Source organism: Oryctolagus cuniculus, chromosome 7, assembly GCF_964237555.1.
Source record: "Oryctolagus cuniculus chromosome 7, mOryCun1.1, whole genome shotgun sequence".
Classification (NCBI taxonomy): domain Eukaryota; kingdom Metazoa; phylum Chordata; class Mammalia; order Lagomorpha; family Leporidae; genus Oryctolagus; species Oryctolagus cuniculus.
The window spans coordinates 16,436,182-16,463,390 of NC_091438.1; the positions used below are offsets into that span (position 1 = coordinate 16,436,182).

Below are 27,209 nucleotides of genomic sequence, written 5' to 3' on the forward strand. Positions count from 1 at the left end.
TTGTCTCACATACCTTAGCACACCAATACATGTCACCCATAATATAAGTGGCATATGGGAGTAAAACCCAGAAAATGGATAGAAGCTGGGTGACCCAGAGGCAGCACAGAACAGTGAAAGACAGGCATTGCAGTGCAGTGTAGGATTTAGAGGCTGGTCATGGCTAACCTGCAAGGACTGAAAGATCTTGTGTTACTGAAATACTGCTGGACTGCGTTGAAAAGTTAAGGCATCAGGGCGGCTGATGTTATAGATTAGCAACCACCATGAAACTCTGTTTAGCCAGATTTATCTCTGATAGATTAGAAAGGATGGAATTTTGGAGAGTACTGAAGAATAGTATTCCTTTCAAAGTTCAAGTAGCACAGGATAAAATACTTGATGGGGAAATATAATAAAATAATGTTTCTGTTAAAAGAATTCTCTCCCTCTTTTGTTTCCCTATACAATCTCCTTTACAACTTGAAATAGATAAGCTCTTGTACAGATATTTTGAGTGGCAGGTTTTGTTGTGCTATTACAGATGGGGGTGGGGGAATATTTGCAATGCAGGTAATGTTTGGTTAGCATAATGTTTGGCTAGCCATGCAGGTGAGCAAAGAGTGGGAGATCAATAAGATATCCAGTCATTGCAAAAGATAGGATACAGGGTAAGTTTATTTTCTTCACCACATGGATTTCAGGTTCAATTCTCTGTATGATATGTTTAAAAAAAATCCTGGTGCAATAACTTGAATTGTGTGTGTGCTCTGAAGGGGAGAAATTAACCAAGAAAATGAAGTTTCCAAATTTAAAAAATGACTGTGAATGGGCTATAGTTCTAAGATGAAAATGTAAAGAAAAAATTAATACTCAATTACTGAAATAACAGACCAGTTTTCATAATTCAAAAAAAGATTATTTCATTCTCAATAAGCATCAAAATTCACAAAAATTATGTGAGGATATGTATTTATAGGCATATATGTACTTTTATGCATGTATGTATGTGTAAAAATATATTTATTTAATTTTCCATGGTTACATCACCTCAGCTGTGGTGAAGCTCATTTATTTAATCTTACAGATTATTAAGTGAAGGATAAATACATGAATGACATGTTAATTAATGTACTTAGGAGAAGAGTTGTTAAACTATATCCTTATATTGAGGTCATTTATAATTTCATTAAGTGAGTTGAAAACCATCAACATTTTGAAAGTCATTTGAAATACTGCAAATGTGATTCCAACATAATTAGAAATTTCTCTAGGCCTATCAATCCTGTAGACTGCTAAGGTGTGTATAGGAAGCTTTGTAAAAAAAAAAAAAAAAAGAATACATGCTATAAAACCTCAGAGTTCTCCCAGGGTATGGCCACTTCTAGAATAAACAAAAAGAAGTGGCTTCTAATACAGAGGTCAAGTAGAGCTGAATCTTCAAACACTTGAAAACTATCCCTCCCATAATTAAGTGGGAATTATACAACACTAAGTTTTGTAGTTTTTTAACATGAAAGTAATCACAAGGAGAAAAATAAATCCAATGAGATTATGAAACATTCTAAGAAAACAAGTCCTTGCTATTAAAAATTGTCAATTCCATGAAGAAAACAAAAAGTATAGAAAAAAGGGTATTTTAGCTAAAAACATACTCAAATAGAACACGTGCTGCTTGATTGGACCCTGGATTGGAGAAAAGATATGAGATCCTGAGATGGCAATTTGTGTGTGGATAATTTATGTTGCAGGTGATCCCAGGAGGAGAAGGAGACTGGAGAGAGTGAGAGAAAACAGATTCCTCCTAGCAATGGTAGCTTCAGTGGAGCTGTTGACCACAGACCCCTGCTTATCTATTCCCCTGCAAGTTCTCTGTGGGAGAGTTGGATCAGAAGTGGAGCAGCCAAGACTTGAACCAGTACTCATTTGGGATACTAGCATCACATGCAGCAACTTAACCTGCTGTGCCACAATACTGGCCCCCCAAATATGTGATTTTAATAGAGATTTAAAGTAGAAAATTCTTGATTGTAGAAAGTTTAATAATGAAATGAATGAAAATTTGAGAATTTGCAAAACAGCAAAATGTAATACAGGGTGGGTATTGTTTGGAATTGTTAGTCCTAAGTTACAAGAGAAGCTTAAATTTATTTCATAATTAATGATCACCATCAGGTATTTTCAGGAAGGTCAGAAATTGTGTATGTGATATAGAATGGTATGGGATGTTCTTTCTCTCCTTCTAAGTATGCACATATGTGTGTGGTATGGTCAGAGGCTCACTTGTAACACTGATACTCAGTGAAGGTTATTGGAATATTGTAGAAGTGAGAATAGAAGTCCTGAATTTGGATCACTGCTGTCAGGGAATTGCAAATAAAAACCACAATGAGGTTTCTCCTAGCCCCAGTTAGAATGGTGTTTTTTTGTTCATCAAATCCCCTTCTGGTCATAATTTTGTTTCTTAAAATAAGTTTGTCAATGGAGGGCAATACAGAATTTTCCAGACAATTACATATCACAGTAGGGATAAAAACATATGTATTTATTTCCACATATTCACCTCTTCTGAACATTCCTATGAGTTCAAAACACTAAATCCGTCCATTCTCATATGGCAAATCAGGTCAGGCTCTGTGAGGCAGAGAACTCTGCACTTCCACTTTTGTGAGTTTTCTACTCAGCTACACACCAACTAGATATACTTTTATCAACTACTTACAGAAGGAATTGTCCCATTTTGCAGATGAATTTCATGTCTGACAAGTGTAAATGCACTTGCTTAGTGTCACACAGTCACTCAATCATAAGAAATGTACTTTTATGACACTTCTTTGAACCACAAAATCCCCTTCATATTCATCACAAGAGTACTTTTCAGAAAGGTTTTGGAGAGGGTACTTTGTAGCTTTTACAAACCATAATAGTGGCATTTGGAAAGTGTTTGAGATTTTGTTATAATTAAAGAATATTCCTGTGAAATCTAAATTCCAATTGTTATCTCTTTGGCATATAAACTTTCTGACTTTACCATGCAAAGAGACCACCATGGCCATTCACTATTTACAGGTCAGTTGAGTCTGCACTGATGCTAACTTATCCAATTAAATATGTAGCTGATAGCTGAGCTATTATCATGATGAGATTATGTCTTAGAGTTTTCATGTCAATGCACTCATCTCCTCATGTTCCTCATCTCAGTCTTGGTAAGCTTCATTCCTTCTTTTTTTCTTGACGATTTCATCCTCTGCCTCCCTCATTTACCTAGTTATCACTTGGAACAAAGATGTCTGTTTTCTGATCATTTGTTTTTAGGTATGCCATGCTTTAGATTGTTTTGTATGTATTGACATGCTCTGGGTGCAAACTAATATTGTAGAAAACTTATTTATCAAGATCAAAGTCAGCAAACTCAAAAGGCTTCCATAGCCTTGGCAACTCATGACTAGAGCCTAGGGAGATTACTGACACCATAAATAAGAATGTTAAATTGTTAAGCCAACAACAAGAGTCACTGTGTACTTACTCCTCGTGTGGGATCTCTGTCCTTAATGTGTTGTCCAATGTGAAGTAATGCTATAACTAGTACTGAAATAGTATTTTACACTTTAAGTTCTGTGTGGGTGCAAACTGATGAAATCTTTACTTAATATATACTAAATCGATCTTCTGTATATAAAGATAATTGAGAATGAATCATGATGTGAATGGAATGGGAGACGGAGTGGGAGATGGGAAGGGTGCGGGTGGGAGGGAAGTTATGGGGGGGGGGGAAGCCACTGTAATCCATAAACTATACTTTGGAAATTTATATTTACTAAATAAAAGTTTAAAAAAATTTTTAAAAAAGAAAACTTATTTATCAACTTCAAATACCTGTTTTATAATTATAAAATTAGAAGACATCCATGGGCTCTTTTTTTTTAACAGGCAGAGTGGACAGTGAGAGAGAGAGACAGAGAAAGGTCTTCCTTTTGCCACTGGTTCACCCTCCAATGGCCGCCGCAGCTGGCACACTGCAGCCAGCGCACCACTCTGATCCAAAGGCAGGAGCCAGGTGCTTCTCCTGGTCTCCCATGGGGTGCAGGGCCCAAGCACTTGGGCCATCCTCCACTGCACTCCCTGGCCATAGCAGAGAGCTGGCCTGGAAGAGGGGCAACCGGGACAGAATCCGGCGCCCTGACCGGGACTAGAACCTGGTGTGCTGGCGCCGCTAGGCGGAGGATTAGCCTAGTGAGCCGCGGTGCCGGCCCCCATGTGTCACTCCCCCCTTTTGTGGAGGAACAACATGGGACCCTGCGCTGTTCTTTTTGCCCAGCCCTTCCAGGGTTAGCTGCCGTTCCCTCACTCGCGGAAGAACGACGCCATCCCAGGTTAGCTACTGGTCCTTCCCGGGTTTGCTGCTGGCCCCCACCCCCCTACCCCCCGCCTCCGCGGAGGGGCGGCACCCCCACCCCTTTCCTCGCTTCCGCGGAGGAGCGGCGCACCGCCGGCCGGCTCTCTCAGGGGTTGCTCAGATGTTCCTCAGATGTTTCCCTGGTTCATGTTGTCTCTCCCCTCCTTTATAGTCCTCTTCCACCAATCCATGCTCTGCTGCCCACACGCTGAACACACTGCTCTCCTCCAATCAGGAGCAGGATCAGCTCCTGCAGTTTATTAGTCGAACTGGTGAGGCAGCTGTGTAGAAGTTGTTTACTGTCTCTCAGCGCCATATTGTGGGAGATCAGATGCATAGAATTAGTCTTAGTTCCAGTAATTTAGTCTAGTCTCAGTTGCTCCCCACACCCATGGACTCTTTTTTATTAATCAAAACTACATTCAGAAAGAGAGCTACTTTCTATGGTTCTTAAACGCTGAATTGTTTTGTCCAGGAACGGATCTATCTTACAGTTGGAATGGAATACACACTGCCTCACCTCTGTTTCTGAGTACTCCCTAGTACATTCATGAGTGTTTTCCTCCTCTACAGTTCTAGTGACAGATCACTTCTAATCATCCTCAGCTGCTGAGTCCCTCTTGAGTGAAATCACAGCTTCTCTTGGGATATGCTAGAACTTATCTCCTTGTATTTTGTGACTATTGAGGTCAATTTACAATTAGGAAAATCAGAGAAATAAGTCTAATCTTTCTACCAGGTAACATCCTGTATGTTAAAAAAGTTGAAAAAACTCTTTCCTTTTTCTATATGATTGTTCTTGAAGTCAACCAAACCATGTGACTTATTAAATCAAGTTGCTTTAATTTTTCTCCTATTCTTCCCTTCACACCCTCTGTCTTTCATTCTCATTCCTACATTTCCAATGATCTTTTATTTCTAATTGTTGAATAGGAAAATATGCTCAGTTTAAGATACATGTACATTATAATTTCTCTTGAATATAGTTTCCAGTTAAAAAATTGTAGTAACGCTTATTGTTTTGTCTTATGTCAAAAGCACATGATTCTGTGCTTTTGCACATCTGTCTGCATTCTATCTGCTCCTAAGGTCCCCCCGAGGAAACACCAGTACTGGTGCATTAGCAAAATGTGAGGGATCTTCAAAAAGTTAAAGGAAAATGCACATTGTGAAAAAACTATGCACCGATTATGAAGTCGTTTTGCACCAGAATATGCTTATTTTTTAAAAATTACTGACTTCTTTTCATTTTATATTACAAAGGGAAAATACAACAGTGAGAGAGAGAGAGAGAGAGAGAGAGAGAGAGAGAGAGAGATTCACCACTATGGTTCACCAACTAAATGCCCACAACAGTGGACTGGAACAGGCTGAAGCCAGGAGCCAGGAATTTAATCTGGGTCTTTCATGTGGATGGCAGGCACCCAAGTATTTGAGCCATCATCCTTGTCTTTTGAAGTATTTATTAGCCAGGAGGTAGAATAGAAGTAGGGCTGGAACTCAAACCCAGGCACTTTGATATGGGATGTAGAAATTCCAAGTGGCATCTTAGCATTGCTATACTAAATACCCACCCCAAAGTAACTTCACTTCTCATCCCATTTTCCATAAACTCTTTGAAGAACCCTCATAATTTGGATTAAGGTCTGAGGTTGGTTAAAGTGAGAGACTTTGTAGAGCTTAGTGATTCTTATTAGCATCAACTGGAGGGATTGATAAAACCAAGAAGGTTGAGCCTCATGCCCATAATTTCTTGGGTCTTGTGGGTGATCCCACAAGGCTGCCTGCCTTAGCTAATGCAGTTAGCCTGACTGCTGCAGGCAGTGGGACCTGCAGGCACATTTCCCCCAACCCCGCCTTCTGCCAATCTGGTAAACTGCTCCCGGGTGTGGCTCAGGACCAACTGGAAAGCTACCCTAGCTACATGACCTTCAAGCTGATCAGAAAGGCATATTGGCACCAGTGTTGGTCTGTTCTATAGAGTTAGTGTTCCCCTGAGTTAGTTAAGCCCCTCTGCTTGCCCTTTAAAAGTGTACGTAGCTGCGAATAAGGGTGGCATGTTCACCAAAGCCTGTCGCTGGTGCTTCTTATGGAAGAACACCGTTGCCCGCTCTCCCCGACAGTGCAGTCTCACAGGAAGAGTCCACAGCCTATTACATTATGTATGGGGTGTGGCCATAGAGTTTCCATTTCTAATAAATCCCTCAGGATGGTGACCGATTGATAAAGTCAGAAGTTTACTAGTTGTAAGAAAATAATTACATTCTAGGAGGTGAGTCAAAGGTCTAAAACTAAGGTGAGGGATCAGTTGCCAAATCTGACAAAAGAAGTAAAACACTGGAAATAAGAGGCGAGTGTGAGGGGTCAGAGGTGTGGAAAATCCAATAGAACTCAGGTTGAGGAGGAGTGGCAAGTGAGCTGAGTGGGCCAGAGAAATAACACTTCAGAACTTACAGGGGCTGGCGCTGTGGCGTAAAAGGTAAAGCTGTCACCTGTAATGCCGACATCCCACATGGATGCCAGTTAGAGTCCCAGCTGCTCCACTTCCAATCCAGCTCTCTGCTACAGCCTGTGAACCAGCCGATGGAAGACCTCTCTCTGTGTAACTCTGACTTTCAAATAAATGAATAAATCTTTCTTTTTAAAAAAGAACTTATATTATTAAAGGTTCATCTTACTTTTAATAACTAGGAATAATAACATTATTACAAAAATATTCAAATCAGTTAACAAAAAATACAATAGAGGCAGGCAAAAGAACTTAAAGTTAACTTACACATTACTAGCAGGCGCAGCAGCAGAATCTCAGGGTGGGGAAGGAACTTCCTGTCACTGAGGTTGACCACGTGGGCCTGGGACAGTCACCTGTGGATACAAGCCCTGCATGCACAGCACCTCTCCTGCTGGCCATTGCTCCTGTCAGTCCCTAAGGGTGTGAGGATGCCTGCAATGTCTCCTCTCCATGGAGTCTGGCAGCGGCAGCAGTTGCTGGGAAGTAAGCATTCACGAGCTTCTCGCATTTCAGTGGCAGAGACAAGCGACAGAGCTCACACGAGTGTTAGCCCCACTTCTCTAACTCTTGCAGAAAACCTACCACAGACTGTTCTGGTGTGTGACAGAAACTATTATGTTGTGTCTTTCTCTCAGTGCCTATAGCAGTGAGGTTCTCTGAGCCATCTCTTTCTTAAATTTCTTGGAGGTCCTTAACAGTAAAAGAAAAAAACAAAAAGACTTGACTACTGCTTGTAGGGTAGCTCAAGGAGAATTATCTCCCAATGTGTTTCCTTGGGTATGACTTCCAGAAAGGGTGTCCAACCTCTTGGTGCCCATTTTCAGGAGCTTATTCAGTGTGAGAAGTCATAAAGTATTCTAAATGCTGAGAAAACTGGTGATGCTACTCAGAAAGATCTAAGAATGTGGATGGCCAGTGATCTTGAAAGTAATACAACATTTACTTTGCTCCAAGTTTATATGAAGCATTTTTAAGTAACCTCAAGATAGTTTACCTTTTCCTTTTCCTGATAGAAAATGAGAAATGGAAGAAAGGCCTAGAGAGGAATTCAGGTATTGGAGCCAAAAACAAAGCCTACAAAAATCAATGCTGTATATGAATACTTAGCATACCAGTTGTGCTTGGAATTGGAAAAACTTGTGCATGAATATTTTATAGCTATGTATGTCCTCTTGTGACTTTTACTGCTCATGGTATGATACCAGACTTTTCCTTACTCAAGAATGACATTTCCCTCCATAGTGTCCATCTTTCATCATATACCAGTGACAGCACCTCTGGCATACAAGCAACATATAAGGAAACAAATGGGTTTCATCTTTTAATGGTACTATTTTACAGAGAAAGTGATGTACAAAATTTCATGTCATAAAGACTGTCCTTTGTTCTTCCCATCCACTGGTTCACTCTCCAATTGGCCACAATGGCCAGAGCTAAGCCAGTCTGAAGCCAAGAGCCAGGAGCTTCTTCTGGGTCTCCCATGAGAGTGCAGGAGCCCAAGGACTTGGGCCATCTTCCACTGCTTTCCCAAGTTCTAGCAGAGAGCTGGATCAGAGGTGGAGTGCAGCCAGGACTTGAACCGATGCCCATATGGGATGCTGGCACTGGAGGGGATGGCTTTAACCACTACGCCACAGAGTAGGCCCCACTGTAAAGATTTTTTAAAAGGAATCTTGTGGTAGAATGATTATTAAAAAGCTAATTGTGTAGCCAGTGCTGTGGCATAGTAAGCTAAGTGTCTATCTGTGGCATTTGCACCCCATATGGGCACTGGTTCATGTCCCAGCTGTTCCGCTTATGATCCAGTTCTCTGCTTTTGGAGTGGGAAAGCAGTTGAAGATGGCCCAAGTGCTCAAGACCCTGTACCCATGTGGGAAATCCAGAAGAAGCTCCTGGCTCCTGGCTCCCGGCTCCTGGCTCCTGGCTCCTGGCTCCTGGCTCCTGGCTCCTGGCTCCTGGCTCCTGGCTTCAGATCGGCCAGCTCTGGCTGTTACCACCATGTGGGGAGTGAACCTGTGGATGGAAGGTCTTTCTCTCTGTCTCTCCCCATCTCTGTCTGTAACTCTGCCACTCGAATAAATAGATAAAATCTATTTATAAATAGATAAAATAGATAAAAAGCTAATTGTTGAGTTATGTGATAAAGGTTGTCATCTGAAATCACTAACTACACTGAAATCAACTGTAAGAATCAAATGCATGCAGTTGGTAATAGCTTCAGGATTCAAACTAAGTCTGAACTCAGAAGTTTCTCCTGTAGCTCACTTGTTCAGCATGGTTAGAAATTCAGGAATTCCCACAATCCATTCACTAAATTGACTCAGAATTTATTAAAGTGCTATACTAAGAACTGTCATCTTATCATGTAGGATATAAATGAGTATGAAGTTGTTGTCTTAGTCATTGCGGGTTGCTTTAACAAAATTTCAGACAAACATCTGCCTGTCACAGTTCTGGAGACTAAGGAATCTTAGATCCAGGGTATGGTAAATCTCGCTTCCTGCTTTGATGACAATCAACTTTCGTATATCCTGATGTTGCAGAAAAAGAGCAAAAAGAGCAAGCATTTTTACAGCCTATTTATAAAGCAGCATTAATCCCATTAATCAAGCTGCCACCTTGATGACAGAATTACATCCCAAAGTTTCCACCTCCAAATACTCTAAGCTTTCAACATACAAGTTTTGGAATCATAGACAGTTAATAGTATTCTGCTCTCGGCCTTCCCCCTTGCAGGCAAAGTCCAATCACACCATCTCAATAGCTGCCAATATTTTAATTAATTCCATCATCAATTCTAAAACATCCAATGTCTCATTGAAATGTCATCTAAATCAGATACAGTTGATGATCAAGATATGATTTATCCTGAGGCAAATTCTTCTCCAGCTATGAGCTTATGAAACCAAATAAGAATGTGTTTTCAAATACAATTGTGGGATAGCCATAGGATAGACATTTTCATTGCAAAAGGGACATGGTGAACAATAAGGGGTATGCATTTCAAACAAGTCACTGGAATATTCCATAAGAACTGAAAGCTTGGCTCAATGCTTTGCTTTTTGGACCTGCTAGGATGGTGATCTCACCTTTCATGCCCCCATGAACAGTGTTCACATCCAACAGCTCTAACAGGTAGAATTCCTGTGTCTACTGTTCTGCCAGCCAGGGATTAAGCCCCTACAGATTTGTACAGCTCCATTCTCAAGGCTGTGGGAAGTAAGGGACAATATGATCATAAAAATGTCACCTTACCCCACCATCACCATGAGAGATGCCATCATGGTCTCTCTCTCTCTTTCTCTCTTTCTCTAGCCATCTGCAAAATGGCTTGCAAAACTAGATAAGCAAAAGGCCTCCAAGGCTTCTGGAGAGCCCCTGGTGCTAAGTTCCCTTGGCAACCAGACTGGATAAAAGCCCAGCCCTTTATGGGGCCTGCCCACAGTGTCTTCAGAGACTGTCACCACCTCTTTACTTCAGTAAAGCAACCTGTTTCTGTTGAGGTTAGCTCTGTCTCCTATTTCTGTCTCTCCTATCTGAGGGTACAAAAAGCAAGAATCTTGAGCTATTCCCAACCTAGCAGGCAGTCTGTTCAAAGTAAGGTAATGCCCCACTCCTTTTGAAACCCAAGAGGCAGCTCTGATGTTTCAGGAGTCAAATTATCTTTAGGGCCATTCTTCCCTTATTTTAAAAATAGAAATGTTCTGTAAAATGCACTATTTGGTAAAGTTTAGCATGGCTGCAAACCGTCCTGTCTCCCTTCTCTTTAATTAAAATGAGTGGTTTCCTTGCTGGGATAGTGCATTAAGTCCATAGTTTACTTCCACACTAAATTTATTTTCAGAGTTGCTTGGCTACACATATTCTCTTCCAAGCACATTTTTCTCACTTTTTGTAACATAAATATTCTGAGAAATACCCAAATATTTAAGTTCTAATAACTTTTTGCTTAATAATTTCAACTTTGATTCATTTTTCACTTTATACTTTAAGTAGTTAGGCAGAACAAACCAGCTCTTTCCATAACTGGCCTAAAAATCTCTTCATATAAGTATTCAATTTTAACAGCTAGCAATTTGTACTCTCCACAACACTGGAAGATGAACCCAATTTGGACAAGTTCTCTGCCACATTATGAAAAGGACTACCTTTTCTTCAAGTTCCTCCCTTCTGTCTTAAACCCTATTATATTAGCTTTTTACATCCCTATCTATATCAATATGCTATATATCATTATTTATGCATTCTCTTCAATTATTGAAAGCTTCTCTACAGCTCTTCTCTTTTCTTTTCAGGTCCTTATCAGAATTGCCTTTGAAATTCCCTTCATGATATTCTCAATTTCTTCTAGCACTCATTTAAAAATGTTTCCAGCTTCTCATTTGCTAGTTCTGAAGCTCCTTCTATATTTTTTTAAAAAGATCTACTTTTTGAAAGGTAGTATGACGAAGGAGGGAAAGAAGGTGGGAGAGAGGGGTAGAGGGGTAGAAGGGCAGAGTGAGAAGGAGAGGGAGAGGGAGGGAGGGGAGGAGGGAGAGAGAGAGAGAGATGAAAATGAATCTTCCATAAACAGGTTTACTACCCAAATTCCCAAAACATCCAGGGCTAGGCAGGCTGAAAGCAGGAGCCATGAACTCCATCCAGGTCTCCACGAGGGGTGACAGGAACCCGAGACTTTTGACCATAATCTTCTTCCTTCCAGACCCATTACATTGGAGCTTGATCAAAACTATATAACAGCCGGGACTCAGTCCCAAACACTCTGATGTAGATGTCCCAAGGAGCAGCTACACCTGCTACACTGTAAAACCAGCCCCTTCCTCCACTTTTAAGACATCTGTTACAGCAGTGCTCAATTTCTCAGTGTCAGTTTCTGTCCTTGGGCTGCTGTAACAGTGCACCATAGACTGGGTATCCTATATAACAATCGTCTAACTCTTCCAGTTCTGGAGACTGGAAAGTCCAAGGTCAAGGTTCTAGCAGAACTATTGTCTGATAATGGATCTCTTTTTGGTATGAAGGGCATGATTTATTGTCTATTATCAGATGGAAGAAAAAGAGATCCCGAACTCTCTAGTTTCTTCCTAACAGGGTGGTAACCCCATTCTTGAATACATCATTCATGAGACCCTCATGATTTTGTTAACCACTCAAAGCCACATCTCTAAATGCTGCCATATTAGAATTATGATTTCAACATATGAACTCTAGGTCATACTAATACTATGTTATGCTTTAACCCACAAAAAGTCTTATGACTGCAAAAGTATGGTGGGTTTTTCCTCACACCAATTTTCTTTTACCAGTTAGCATCCTACAATTCAATTCAACTCTGACAGAATCTACTTGGAGTTAGGATCAGACTCCACAAGTTAAGGGTTCAGTCACAAAATACTGCTGTCACTGCAGATGGCAATCACTATTCCTGGGACTACAATGTTTCTGGCCAACAAGATATAAATTGTAGGACCTCATGATGCCCTCTTCAAGTTCAATAATTTGTTAGAACTCAAGAAAAAACATTTCAGCTAAATTATTCAGTGTATTATGAATTATAATACAAATGAGCTAATGAACAATCAGATGAAGTACTGTGGATGAATGCTGAGCCTCTGAACCCATGAAATTGAGGTACAGCATTCCCAGTGTACCTGGATGCATTCTTTAATTTAGACTCTGCCTGAACCCTTTTATTTAGTATATTTTTAGAGGTGCCATTATGTAGGCATGTTTGAGGAAATCATAGACTGTGAATAGTTAAAACTTCAGACTTTCTACCCTCCCAGAGGTGGATATGGAGAGGAGTGGAGCTAAAACAGCTCCTACTTTCTAATCACGTAGTCGGTTTCTCTGGCAACCAGTTCCCATCCTGAAGCTACTTAGAGGCTTGCCAAGAGCATAAACTAACTATGGTTGAAAGGGGGCATATTATGAATATGAAAAAAATCCTATCATTCAGAAAATTTAAGGATTTTGGAAACTCTTGTGGTAGGAATCAGTAGCAAACACCAAATGTTGCTACAATAGATGCTCCTATAACTCTTATCATTCAAGAAATTATGAGGGTTTTAAGAGCTCTGTTTTAGGGAGTAGAGATGTGTACCAAATATATATTTCTTAGTACATCAAAATATTACTAGAAGGCACAAATGTGCACTTAGTCCCTTGTAGATGCATTGTCTAGAATGATCCTGAGTACAAGAGCTTCTAACACTGTAGAGTTAGCACGATTATTTAGGTGCATCATTATTTTCATCAAATAAGTAGGTCCAAGCCCCATCCACAGTTGTTATCAAATGTTTAACCTACACTGGAAAACTTTGTGTTTTTATGTTATCAAAATGGAACATTTGAATCAATCTCTCAATCTATTCATTGATCTGTCAATCTACCCTTTTAAAAAAAAAAGATTTATTTATTTGAAAATCAGAGTTACATAGAGAGAAGGAGAGGCAGAGACAGAGAGAGAGAGAAGGAGAGGCAGAGAGAGAGAGAGAGAGAGAGAGAGAGAGATGTCTTCCACCTGCTGATTCACTCCCCAATCGGCCGCAATGGCCAGAGCTTAGCTGATCCGAAGCCAGGGGCCAGGAGTTTCTTCCAGTTCTCCCACGTGGGTACAGGGGCCCAAGAACTTGAGTCATCTTCTACTGTTTTCCCAGGCCACAGCAGAGAGCTGGATCAGAAGTGGAGCAGCTGGATCTTGAACCAGCACCCACATGGGATACCAGCACTGCAGGCAGCAGCTTTACCAGCTACGCCACAGCGCCAGGCCCCTAATCTATCCTTATTGTAAATAAAGTCTTTCCATCTTAAGAATCTTTGACCTCAACTGGCCGTAACTATGGTAGAATTCCTGCAGCACCAGTATCACACACTTCATACATGGGAGACATGCTGGAGGAAGTACTGGCTTTTCTAAATCTCTACAACTGGAGATAATGTTGAAATTTAGTCTCTGGAACTACACAGCTCATGATCTTCACACTAAGGATGCCAATGCTCAACACAATTAGCACAAAATTTACGCACTCAAGGTTTCGGTCTTTGGAAAGCCAACTGAAAGGAGAAGAATAAATGCTATTGTGTATTGGAATGTCTTATTGCATGCTTATGTAGGGATGACTTAACCTCAAAAGTAATGCAAAATGCAGCAAATATTAAATAAGAAAAATATGATGTCCTCACATTATGCTTGTGATAGAAATAAAAACAAACACAATGTCATGTCTCCACTGACTAGTTTAAATAACTCTTAAATTATTACATATATTTGAAGTCTTCTATACTTTCTTAGTTAAGTTTTCCTAAGATATTGGTCAAAGGGGAGGAAATACTCAATCTGAAATCCTTCATGGTGTAAAACAAACTGTGATTTTTTTTTTGACAGGTAAGAGTTATAGACAGTGAGAGAGAGAGAGAGAAAGGTCTTCTTTCCATTGGTTCACTCCACAAATGGCCGCAATGGCCAGCGCACTGCGCTGATCCGAAGCCAGGAGCCAGGTTCTTCTTCCTGGTCTCCTATGCGGGTGTAGGTGCCCAAGCACTTGGGCCATTCTCCACTGCCCTCCTGAGCCACAGAAGAAAGCTAGACTGGGAGAGGAGCAACTGGGACTAGAACCCGGCACCCATATGGGATGCCAGCGCCGCAGGTAGAGGATTAACCAAGTGAGCCACAGCGCCGGCCCCAAACTGTGATTTTTAAAAACAGATTCATTAATTTGAGAAAATTCTTAATCTAATATTTTGCTGTTAGTTTAAATGTAGAAATTTAAAATCTATATTGGCATTCCATTTACCTGCCAATTAATATAATAATTAACTCATTACTTTAATATTATTATAATTATCTTTATCTGTATTCTTCCAAAGTGAACATGTATGATCTTATCTATGTTCCTTGTAAGTAATTCTCTTTCAACATACTTTTTCCCATTCCTATATGTACAGCACAGATAAGCTTTTCAAAAGTTATCCCCCACATGCAAACTGTTGAAATCTTTACTTATTGTATACTAAACTGATCTTCTGTAAAAAAAAAAAAAAAGAAGAAATTATCAATTCCCAACTTGACTCTCACTGGGATTAAACATGACAATAGGTCTGATCTGATTTCATCATCATTTAAAAAATCATCTATTATTTTTCACTTTATGTTTGTGTGGGAGCAAACTGTTGAAATCTTTACTTAATATATGCTAAACTGATCTTCTGTATATAAAGAGAATCGAAAATGAATCCTCTTGTGAATGGAAGGGGAGAGGGGGTGGGAAAGGGGAGGGATGCGGGTGGGAGAGACGATATGGGGGGCAAGCCATTGTAATCCATAAGCCGTACTTTGGAAATTTATATTCATTAAATAAAAGTTAAAAAAAATGTAAAAAATAAATAAATAAATTTTTTTAAAAGTTAAAAAAAAAAAAAGTTATCCCCCACACCCTATCTAGGATAGTCAGTTTCCCAGAGCTAGGATACCTCTAATAAGAAAGGACAAAATAATGTGAAGCAAGCAGCCTCAAAGAGGATTTCCATATAATTATATCTCTTTTCTGACCTGAGATGGAATACCACACATTTTGTGGGAGGTTACAGCTTCCCAGATAATACTGTCATGCTTCATAATCAGCAGTGCCACAAAGAAACTATGATGGGTTAACAGCTCAGCTTCCTGGATCCAACTATCACCCGCTTTCCTGACATCCTAAGCCTACTGATTTAACTGGCTTTGTATTCCACAACTGATTTTTGGACAGGGAGGAAGAAAACATAATGCTCAAGTGTGGTTCAACACATAGCACTATAATAGAAGCTTCACATAGGTATTTAGGGATAAAGCAAAATGGTCAGCAAAGGGTCAATGCTGTTGTCCTTCAAGAAACAGAGAAGACAGTCCTAACAACTATTTATTGACCAAGTTTAAAGGCTTAGTGTTAAGTGATCTATTTTTTAATGCTTGTTGGTTTATTATTTTCATGTATTGGAAATAATGCCCACAACATCCGGGGCTGAGGCCAGGCCAAAGCCAGGGGCCTGAAGCTCCATCCTGATCTCCCAGGTGGGTGGAGGAGCTCAAGCCCTTGAGCCACCCCCTGCTTCTCCCACGGCACACGTGAGCAGGACGCCCACCTTGGCTCTCTGCAGAATGAGGGGTCCCAGGCTTGCCCCAGCCTCACACTCCTAACCCACGCCCACCCCTGCTGTAGGGCGACCATGGCCCAGTTGAGTGGTGGAAATGGAAGCAGCAGAGTAAGTTAGGGCTGGGGTGGGGACAGAGCTTTCTCGCCTTTCCCCAGACCTCTCCAGCAGTGCCCAGCCGGCCCCTGGGGAAAGAAGCAGCCCTGTCCCCACTGGGTCCCACCAGACCCCAGCCAGGGAGGCTCTGGCTGCTCAACCAAGGGCACCCCAGAGCCCAGGCCGACCCACGGGGCCTCCTCCCTCCCCCGAATCAAGATGTCCTCTCATCCAGAGAAAGAGGAGAAAAAGAAGTGGAAAGATCTGAAGACGATGAAGAAGCTGGAGCAGCAGTGCCCAGGAGGCGGCGGCCCAGTGGCAGGAGGAGGAAGCAGCCACGCAGGCAGAGGACTGGGATGAGCTGGCGGATGCACACTGTGCACATGCAGGACCTGACCCAGTCACTGCTACATAATTGCTGGGCCAAGTGCCTTCCTGCTCCCCCCAGAGGGGCCTTGCAGGCCACTCTGTCCACTTCTCCCTGGGCAGACTGAGGCCCTTGCTGCTCTCCCTAGACCCTCCGGGGTGGGGTGCAGCAGGGGGAGCCTTGGCCCCAGGCTGACCAAGGGCACTGTCTCTTGCCCAGGTTGGCCCTACACCCTGAGTGTGGCCTTGCCGGGCTCCATCCTGGACAACACTCAGGTGCCCGAGCTCTGCACCTGGCTGGCCAGATTGCCAGGGCCTGTGCCATCTTCTGCATGGATGAGGTCATGATATTTGATGAGGAGGGCCAGGATGCCAAGTGAGCGGCCACCCCAGGGGCAGGCAGCCCAGGAATGAGCGGGGCTCCCAGAGGGGGAAGCAGCTTCCCCCCGCCCCACCATCCTGCCTGGCTCTGCCAGAGTGGCCAGGCAGGGGCCCTGACTGCGGAGGTCAGATGCTGTGGGAGGCACTCTTAAGGGGGCAGCCCTTAGGCTGAGAGAGAGAGAGGGAGACAGCTCTTCTGTGCCCTGGTTCATTCCCCAGAGGGTCACAGCAGCAGGGGCTGGGCCAGGCCGAAGCCAGGAGCCTGGGACCCCAGCCGGGTCTCCCACATGAATGGCAAGGGCCCGAGCACTTGCACCATCCTCCATTGCCTTCCCAGGGGCTTTAGCAGTGGGGCTCGACATGGGGCACAGTGTCACAGTGGCAGCTTCACCCCAAGCCTCGGTCTTCCTCCCCTCCAGAACCGTAGAGGGGAGTTCAGGGGAGTGGGCAAGAAGGGGCAGGGTGCGTCCAACTGGCCCACATCCTCCAATACCTGGAGTGTCCACAGTAAGACGGTGACTTCCCTGAGTGCGGGGAGGGGACTGTGGGGTCCAGGAGGTGGCCGCCCCCAGAACCTCCTGTCATCTGCCTTCCTTGCCAGGTACCTGAGAGAGGCATTCTTCCCCAAGCACCAGAGCTGCAGTTTGCAGGTACACCTGACCCCCGTTTCCCACGCCTGCTCCCAGCCACTGGCTGGGAAGTCACCCTTGCCCACTGGGAGGCCAGGCCTGAGCGGAGCTGGGACTTGACCCAGGGTCCCCGCTGTCCTCCCTGTGCTTTGGCACCGCCTGATGCCTGCCCCCCCCCCCCGGGCTCCTGAACCCCCTGGACAGCCCCCACCACATGCAGCAGGATGAGGAGGCCAAGTTCTGCGAGGGCATCATGGTGGACCGGCCTGCCCGGCCAGGCCATGGCTCCTTCAACTGCAGCATGAAGGAGGTAGGCCGGGGGCGCATGGTAGGGGCCTGAGAGCTTGGACCCCATCTGTGAGTTTCCCCAAAGGGGACTCTGGGGAGGAGGCCAAGAAAGTTTGATCTGTTTATTGGGAGGGCACACTGGCAGCTCTTGCACCCACTGGTCACACCCCAGAGGGCGTGTCAGCGAGCCAGGAACCCCACCCAGTGTCCCACATGGGTGCCGGGGCCCAGGCAGCTGGGCCATCTGCTACTGCCACCCCAGGCTCACAGGCAGCTGGACCGGCTTCAAGCAGGTCAGCGAAGGCCAGTCCTTGGGCTCACCACTGATGCTGCCAGAACCAGTTCCCTGTCACCCAGGGGTCCTGGGGCACCAAGCCCCACCTGTTCACACGGTTTGGGGACGGTGCTCAGAACTGAGGCTGGGCCGGCAGACCGGGGTGGAGGAGGAAGGGAAGGCAGTAGCAACAGCTGTTACCCTCCACAGCACTCACTTCCCACCAGGCCAGGAGCCTGCGGCTCAGCGAGGGGAGGTGGCCAGCCCAGACACGGGGTACCAAGTGGGGTTCCTCTGCCAGGCCCGTGTCCACTTCTGACTGACGAGCGGTCTGAGAGCAGGTCCGGCCCGTTTCAACCTGGGAGGGTGCCAGGTTGACCTGGACCCCAGGGTCTGTTGCCAGCCCCTGGGTTCCCTGTTCCCCTAGCAAGCTTCTGGAGAAGTGATGACCCCTGCTGGTCGCAGGAGGCATATGCACGTCTTCCGGTTTCTCCCCAGGAGGTGAAGATGGGAACCTGGAGCCAGGTCTCTTGGTGACCCTGCAGCTGAGCCACAAGCAGCTCCCAGGTACCTGGGACTTCCTGGCCCCAGGGGCTCCAAGCCCCCTCCCAGCCAGGCCCCCACCCGGCACTCACAGCCTCCTTTTCCCCTCCAGAGTGCAAGACCTACCACGGGAAGGTGGTGTCAGCGCAGGACCCTCGCACCAAAGCCGGCCTCTACTGGGGCTACACTGCCTGGCCTCCTGCCTCAGTAAGACGGGGGTCCTGCCAGCCTGCGCATGCGTAGCCAGCCTCTACTGGGGCTACACTGCCTGGCTTCCTGCTTCAGTAAGACGGGGCTCTTGCCAGCCTGCGCATGCGCCCGGACCACCGCCCAGGACCTCCGTCGGGAGAGCATCGTGACGGATTCACAGTGTCTGCTGTGGGGTTGGGAATGGGGCCAAAGGGCCAGAAAATGCTTGGCTCTACCCCGTGCTCTCGGGGCTCCTGCCCAGCCAAGCCCAGCCCTGGACTTTCTAGGAGGGCGGGAGACTGGCGTGCGGCTCCTGCCTCCACCTGAGCCCCCGCTTCGCCCCTTCACCCAGCGTACACACCAAGAGGATGTGGCTTGCAGCGAGTGGGACCCCCCCCCCGAGCCGGCCTTGCCCCCAGGTGCTGTGTTTGCCAAGGCCCCCTTCCAGGACGGCTATGACCTGACCATCGGGACGTCGGAGCGAGGCTCTGAGGTGGCCTCTGCCCAGCTGCCCAGCTTCCGGTAGGGGCTGCCGGGCCGCGGGGGTGGTGGGGATGAGGGCAGGGAGCCGAGCGTGCCACTGAGTGAATGCCCGCCCGGTGACCTCTGCCTCTGTGTGCCAGGCACGCCCTCGTGGTTTTCGGCGACCTCCAAGGGCTGGAAGCCGCGGTGGGTGCTGACCCCAACCTGGAGGTGGCTGACCCCAGAGTCCTCTTTGACCTGTACGTCAACACTTGCCCCGGCCAGGGCAGCCGCACAATCCGCACCGAGGTGACCCGCACGCATGCCGCCTCCAGCCAGACTGTCTGGCGGGGGGAGGGCCGATGGAGGGAGAGGCTGCAGCCCCCTGCCCCAGGCTGCCACTCACCACCGCAGGCTTGCTCAGAGCCCAGAGTCGGGGGCCCTGGGCGCTCCTGCTGGCCCGCGCTGCCAGGCGGGGGGACCTCGGTGAGCTGCCTGCAGCCCTGTGGGCTCGGGTGCTGACGGAGCAGAGGGACAGCCCCAGTAAGGCGCCCCAGGCCACCGCCCAGGCCCAGCTTGCGGAACAAGCAGCTGCCGCCCGGCGGATCCGGTCCTCGACCGGGGCCCCGGCCATGGCCACAGTTGTCTTCCCGGAAGCCATCCTCAGCACCCTGGCCGTCCTGCAGCCGCCCAGGCTGGCGCCCAGCCCAGCTGAAGACCCCGTCGGGTCCCGGATGGTGGCGGGGCAGCAGCAGGTCACCCGGCGCGCACACAGCTGGGACTGGGCTCCAAAAGCAGCCGCCTTTACTGTGCCCCGCCCCCAGCGCGGTCCCTCAGGGCCGCTGCCCTCACTCGCCGCCTGCAGTGATGGCCTTGAGACAGCCGGCCCGCGCCAGGCTGTTGGGCACGAAGAGCAGCCCCGAGACCCGCTCAATGCTCTTGATGGGCACCAGGAGGCGCTCCAGCTGGATGGCCTCGTCCACGGGCGCCTTGGGCATCCCGTGGGAATGCAGCTCGACCTGCCCGCCCGCAGCCTCCAGGATGAGCACCTTGAAGAAGTGCGTGGGCACCACCATGTGGTTCTTGCCGATCACCTGGTAGTTCACATAGGCCTTCCCGTTGGCCTCCGTCCTGGGCAGGAAGAGCGGCCCGGTGCCCTTCCGGAAGGAAGGAAGGAAGGAAGGAAGGAAGGAAGGAAGGAAGGAAGGAAGGAAGGGAGGAAAGGGAGGGAGGGAGGGAGGGCGGGAGGGAGAAAAAGAGAGAGAGAGAGAGAAAGAAAGAAAAGAAGGCCAGCGCTGCGGCTCACTAGGCTAATCCTCCTCCTGCAGCGCCGGCACACAGTGTTCTAGTCCTGGTCGGGGAGCCAGATTCTGTCCCAGTTGCTCCTCTTCCAGGCCAGCTCTCTGCTGTGGCCCGGGAAGGCAGTGGAGGATGGCCCAAGTGCTTGGGCCCTGCACCCCTTGGGAGACCAGGAGGAAGCACCTGGCTCCTGGCTTCGGATCAGTGCGGTGCGACGGCCACAATGCGCTGGCTGCAGCGGCCATTGGGGCATGAACCAAGGGAAAGGAAGACCTTTCTCTCTGTCTCTCCCTCTCACTGTCCACTCGCTTATCAAAAAAGAAAGAAGGAAGGAAGGAACGAACGAACAACCTGCATACAGAGGTAAGTGTTAGGATGGTCCAAAACACAACCGAGCCCTTTCCCTGGATTTAAACACCTGAGAATATGAAGCAAGAAGTAATGTCTCTGCTTTTGCATTTTAACTGGTGAAATGCAGCTTTAGGATTTTCAGAGGCATTTTCTTGTCTTTGTTGTATGTGTTGGTTTTACTGAAGATATCAATTGTTCCATTATTCTGTGCTTAGATAAGCAGGATCGATAGATTAGATAGGTAGGTAGATAGAAAGATAGATACAAAAATATTTAAGAGGGATCAGAGAGGATGAGAGGGAGAAGGGAGAGAGTGAAGAAGGGGGGTGAGAGGCCTGATGAGTTCAGGTGAGCACGTGGACGGCACCGCACCTGAGGGGAGACTCACTTTTGGATGCTTCATTCTACTTAACCTGGCTAATCACCTCTTCTGCTCAAGTTACACATTCTAGTCTTCTTTGCTTGAATTGATTAAATATTGGTTACTATATTAGATTCAGATCCACATACATCCTAGAAACCTTTAGTTTTTACTTAATTAGCATGTGAATTTTTATCCTGGTGGCTCTTTCCTCTCTTTCTTCTGCTATTAGATATCTGCTCAATATCAGACACATTTTCTCTTTTGTTTGCACAGTTCTGATGCCCTCCAAACTGGCAACTGCAGCCAATAATGGGATGCCCTTCGAGTCAATCAATGTTTAAAGTCCTGGCCAGTAATGCTCTTCAGTACTGGAGGAGTGATGAAAAGTGAGTCCCATAGAGCTCTCTTGAATGACATCAGAAATCATTGTGTTAACTACATTGGAAGCATGAGCCCATCTGGTTTTTCTTTGGAGTTAGTTGAGAAATACATCACAAATGGCCACATTAAAGCTGTAGCAGGAAAGAGAGAAAAATAAAGGCAAAGAAAATGTATTCAATGACGTAATAGTTGAAAACCTCACCAGTTCAAAGCAAGATACAGACATTCAAGTATAGGAGTCCTGGGCCAAAGAAACTCAAATACACATGACCAGAGGAAATCCTCACCACCACAAAGAATTATAATCAAAGTCTTACTAATGCAAGACACAGTAAATGAATCTAAAATTTGCAACACAAAAGCACCAGGTTAACCACCCTAAAATTAAAAGCAGATTTTTCATCTAAAACCTTGGAAGCTAGGTTATTTCTCAAGGCATGAAAGAAAAGAACCATCAGCTAAGGCTACTTTACCCAAACAGCTGCCTTTCATTAAAAAAGGAGAAATAAATTAGGGTGAGTATAATGCATTCTGGTGTTTTTGCAGCCCAGTGGAGGTGGCTATAATTCACAATGCATCCTTTCCCGTATAAAGAACTATAATAGGTAATCTGGTAGACTGCAAGTATAAAGAAAAGATAAAAACAAATGAGTAGGATGACAGCTTTATATGATCAGGCTATACTGTACATACACTGAAATGTGTGTATGTATCACTGCAAAATGACCAAGTATCATGTGTTAATCCAAAATTAAAAATAAATTTTTAACAGTGGACATTTTTTCCTCTGAAAGGAAAGGGAAGAAACTTTCCTTTTAAGTTTTATTTATTTATTTGAAAGAGTTACTGAGAGAGAGGAGTGGCAGAGAGAGAGAGAGAGAGAGAGAGAGAGAGAGAGAGAGAGGTCTTCACTCCCCAATTGGCCGCAATGGCCGGAGCTGGGCCTATCCGAAGCGAGGAGCCAGGAGCTTCTTCCAGGTCTCCCATGGGAGTGCAGGAGCCCAAGCACTTGGGCCATCTTCTACTGCTTTTCCAGGCCACAGCAGAGAGCTGGATTGGAAGAGGAGCAACCGGGACTAGCACCAGAGCCCATTTAGGATGCTGGCAACCCAGGCCAGGGCGTCAACCCACTGCGCCACAGCAAAGGCCCCAGGAAACAAAGTTTTGATGCAGAAAAACCATAGGACGTGAATTCAAGAGAGGGTGGCATTACAACTGCTTTTCATGATAGCAGTTTTAAACATAGCTTGGGCTTCTGACAATTTGTATCAGTCCTTACAATTAAAAAGCCAACACTTGTCAATTAATGAATCCCCAAAGTTAAAAAAAAAACACAAAAACAAAAACAAATAACAAAACCCATAGAGAGTATGCCATGGTGTGGGTTTAGTTTGAAACTTTCTCCCAGAATTTCAAGAGCTGGGAGCCTAATCTCCAGTTTGGTAGTGTTGAGATTGCAGAATCTTTAAGAGATGGGGCCTCATGGATGTTTATTAGGTCATGGGGCACTGCCATTGGAAAGCATTAATGCTGATCTTGCAGACTAGGTAGGCTAGTTCTTTCAAGAATCGCTTGTTCTAATGGCTTGTCTGCTCTTTCTTTTGCTTCCTCTTGCCATGTAACCTCTTTTTCAAATGCTTCTGTCATCGCAAGGCCCTTAGCAGAGCTCCTGAGTCTCTAGAACTATGAACTAATAAGTCTCTCTTAATTATTATAAAGAAAAAAAAAGTAACCAAGGAAATCCAAGACAACAGGAAAAATATTAAGGAAGATTTCTGACAGTTATCCTATGTGTAAATTACTCATGCTGTAGTTTGTATTTTATGATCAAAATAAACAAAATTATATTTCCCTCATTTAAAAAGTTCAAAAAAGTTTATTTGTGACAAATTGAGGAAGAAGTAGAAATTAGAGAAAGGGAGAGAGAGGATCTTCCATCCCCTGGTTAACTCCCCAAATGGCCACATAGCTGGGACTGGCTCAGGCCAAAGCCAGGGACCATGAACTCCATGCTGGTCTCCCACAATGTTGGGAGAGGCCCAAACACTTGGACCATCTTTTGCCACTTTCCCAGGCACACATAGTGGGGAGCGAGATGGGGAGCTGAGCAACTGGAACCTAAACCAGAGCTTTGATATGGGATGCCAGCATCACAAGCAGCAGCTTAAGCTTCTATGTCACAACCCCAGCCCCCTGATATTTGATTCTGGCAATTTTTACCCTGTTAATGATGTTCATTCAACCTCTCTACAACACTCTCCATTTCATCTAGGGCTTCTAAACGGTAATTTCAATGAGTGATAGTGTCCCTTTCCTCCAGTGTGGCTAAGTATAACCTTTTACACAGTTATCATTCTATAAATACTCTGCCGATGAAGCGATCACTGAATTTAAATAACTCATAATGGTGATTAGTAAATTAGGAAATATCTATACTCTACAACAAAGGACCCAAATCTTGAGACAAATCCTGGCATTGTTGGGGGGAAAAAGGAGTAACTTAAAATTATTCTCTTTTTAAATTGCAGATTCACTAATATGCTACTGGTGTGGCAAGGACACATATATCCCATTTTTGCATGCCCTCAGAAAAGACACACATGAAAAGTCATATTTTTGGGGAAAAAAAAGAAAGTTGACTTCAAAATATTCAAGTAGGAAATCAGGAACATAACATGACCCTGATTGATTTCCTCATCCAAAAATGGGGCTTGGGGATCCATAAGGTTAGGGTAAACAAAGGCATGACTGAGTGAAACTGGGTGTTGGAAAAGCATAAGTAAAGGCTACAGGAGTAGGAAAGTTCCAGGGATGGCCTTCCACATACATTGCATGTTTGAAGAAGGCTGCAAAACTACATCATGGGTGTGTCCTCTAGTATTATCGTGCACCCTAAAGTGGCTCTCAGTCAGTCTGGGTCTCCCCATGCAGGCTATAGTTGCTATCTTGTTTTTGGATAGTTATAACCTGCTTCTGTAAGTGACTTTCCTAAAGGTCAGATCAGCAGAAACCTGGAAAAAAAACTATTATGGGATAGCTGCTTACTATGGAACAAGCTGATAAATAACTATTATGGATTGTTAGCATGTAAGTTAGCTAAGGGAAGCAGTTAATGTTAATCAAGGGAGAGACACTGTCCTTGATGGTTTCATATAGATCAGAGATTACTCCAGTTCTTTCTAAACTACATATTCAATGGCCACTTTCCCTGAGTGATTTTTCTTCATTAATGTATGGACCACATAAGTCTCTTCTGTTACTTTTTACCACTGCACACCACTGGTCTTTAATATGTTGCTTTTGAATAGATGAATGAATGAATGAATGAATCAATCCTATTCATGTTTTCACATTGCTACATTTGAGCAATAGTTTAGTAGAAATGGGTTATAGTTTTGTTCTCTTAAAAAAGAACAAAACCACATGTGGAATTAAATACCCCTTTCTGGACTTGAACAAAATTATTTTGTGTTATTTTAACTTAGTATAAATTTTTACTATTTGACAATCTTTGACTCAGAGCAAGAACACTACCATATAGAAATGAAATTTCAACTGTTTTAGTTGCAACTTATAAGAAAAATATATTAGAACTTTGTTTTAAATGAGCCTAAATTTTTTTTTTCATGAGGAAATGTCCTTTACAATTTTCGGATGTTATCATGTCCTCTGCTTTGAAATGACTGGCACTGTAGATAATGATGGTTTCAGAAACTTCATGTGCTGTTATAAATATATGCATTTGTACTTTTGCATTGGCCTTTAATTTTATTTTCATAATCGATGTAACATTCCTTAGCATCATTAAAAATCTCTCCAAAACAAATCAATTAGTTTTACTAGCAAAGAGCCCAACTATAATTTGCACTTTAATGGTCCTATTACTGAACTATTTAGCCAGTTGAATCTTAGCTTGTTCATTTTGTTTTGTTTTGTTTATATATATATATATATATTTTTTTTCTTTCTCCCCAGTTCAGACCCGGCTTGGCTCCACTGTCCACAGGCTCAGCCCCGCCCCTGCTCAGCCCCGCCCCAGCCCCACTGCCTGCCTGCCTCTAGCTTTCTGAGCCCCTGGCCCCAGGACCCCTCCCCATTCCACTGCCCCCTTGCACCCTCCTTCGTGGGGGGCTGGGCCACACAGGAGGCGAGCGCTGAACTGGAGTCCAGGCCCCTGGCTCACAGGGGTTACAAGGATCTGAGGCCCGCGGGCGCCAGTTGCACCATGGCTGCAGAATTAGCTCCCAGCCCGCCCTGCACCTGCTCCTAGCCATCTGGCCTGGGCTCCCTATCAGAGGGCATCTTGGAACCAAGGCCGCACACTGCGGGTTAGCCTCCGGGGCATCTGCCTCACAGCCGAGGGCCGAGACTGTGGAGGAGGGGAGCCCCCCTTTCCTTGCCTCCAGCTCCTCTCGCTGAGGCCCCACACTCTCACCGTGCCCCCCACAAAGAGCCTTCCCTGCCCCTGCAGCCCCCAAGGCATTGGCTCAGCCCAGCTCCGCCTCTTGCCACGTGGCTCTGGTGTGTGAACTTTGCATTCAGACCCAGATTAGAAGACAGTGTGCTGGGGCCAGTGCTGGGGCACAGCAGGTGAAGGCTCTGCCTGTGGTGTCTGCATCTCATATGGGCACTGGTTCGAGTCCCAGCTGCTCCACTTTCGATCCAGCTCTCTGCTGTGGCCTGGGAAAGCAGTGGAAGATGGCCCAAGTCCTTGGGCCCCTGCACCCACGTGGGAGACCCCAATGGAGCTCCTGGCCCCTGATCCACGCAGCTACAGCCACTGTGGCCATCCGGGGAATGAGCCAGTGGATAGAAGACCTCTCCCTGTCTGTGCCTCTCTTTAACTCTGCCTTTCAGATAAATAAACCAGTCTTTAAAAAAACAGGATGCCTTGGAGGCTCGGGGGGAGAGGGGCCTACAGTGGGCTCGGGGCCAGGCACATGTGGTCAGCCACCTCCTTGACCCACCTGATGGGTCTTGCAGAGATGGGTTCCTCCAGGCACCTCCCAGTGCTCGCTTTGGCCTCCAGAATGTGCTGGGGTGGGGGTGGGGGGGCTGGGGTTTCTCCCTTTGCAGTGAAGCCTCCACCAGCGCCCTCCACGCCAAGGCCCTGAGTGTCCCAAGTGAGACCAGAGGAGAAATTCCCATCCGCTGTTCACTCCCCAAGTGCCCACAGCAGCCAGGGCTGGGCCAGGCTCCATCCGGGTCTCCACGTGGGTTTGTGGCCACCACCTGCATTCCCAGGGAGCCAGGACTTCAACCAGGCCCTCGGAGACAGAGACACGGCGCGCCAGTCACAAGCCTGGCCTGCACCGCACCTGCCCTTGGCTGCTTCCTGCCCCCGGGGGTGGGGGTGGGGGTGGGTGCTGAGTGAGGGGCCTGTGAGGAGCCGGGGAGACCTGAGGCAGCGCCATGCCCTGAGCGGTGTGGGATCCTTTAAGGTGCCCAGCGCCGTGCGGGAGAACAATCGGACGGATCCTTGCCCAGCCCTGAGGGGGTGCGTTAATATTTTAAGTGAACAAGTTTAATATTTCATTATTGCCTTCAGTATTCCATGGAAACTTTAA

The 27,209-nt window shown here is 45.7% G+C and overlaps 1 pseudogene; it reads left to right on the forward strand.

Annotated features, from left to right (window-relative positions):
- The first annotated feature begins 585 nt into the window (after window positions 1–585).
- On the forward strand, window positions 586–19,769 carry LOC127488722 (putative methyltransferase C9orf114; annotated as a pseudogene).
- Window positions 19,770–27,209: the final 7,440 nt, after the last annotated feature.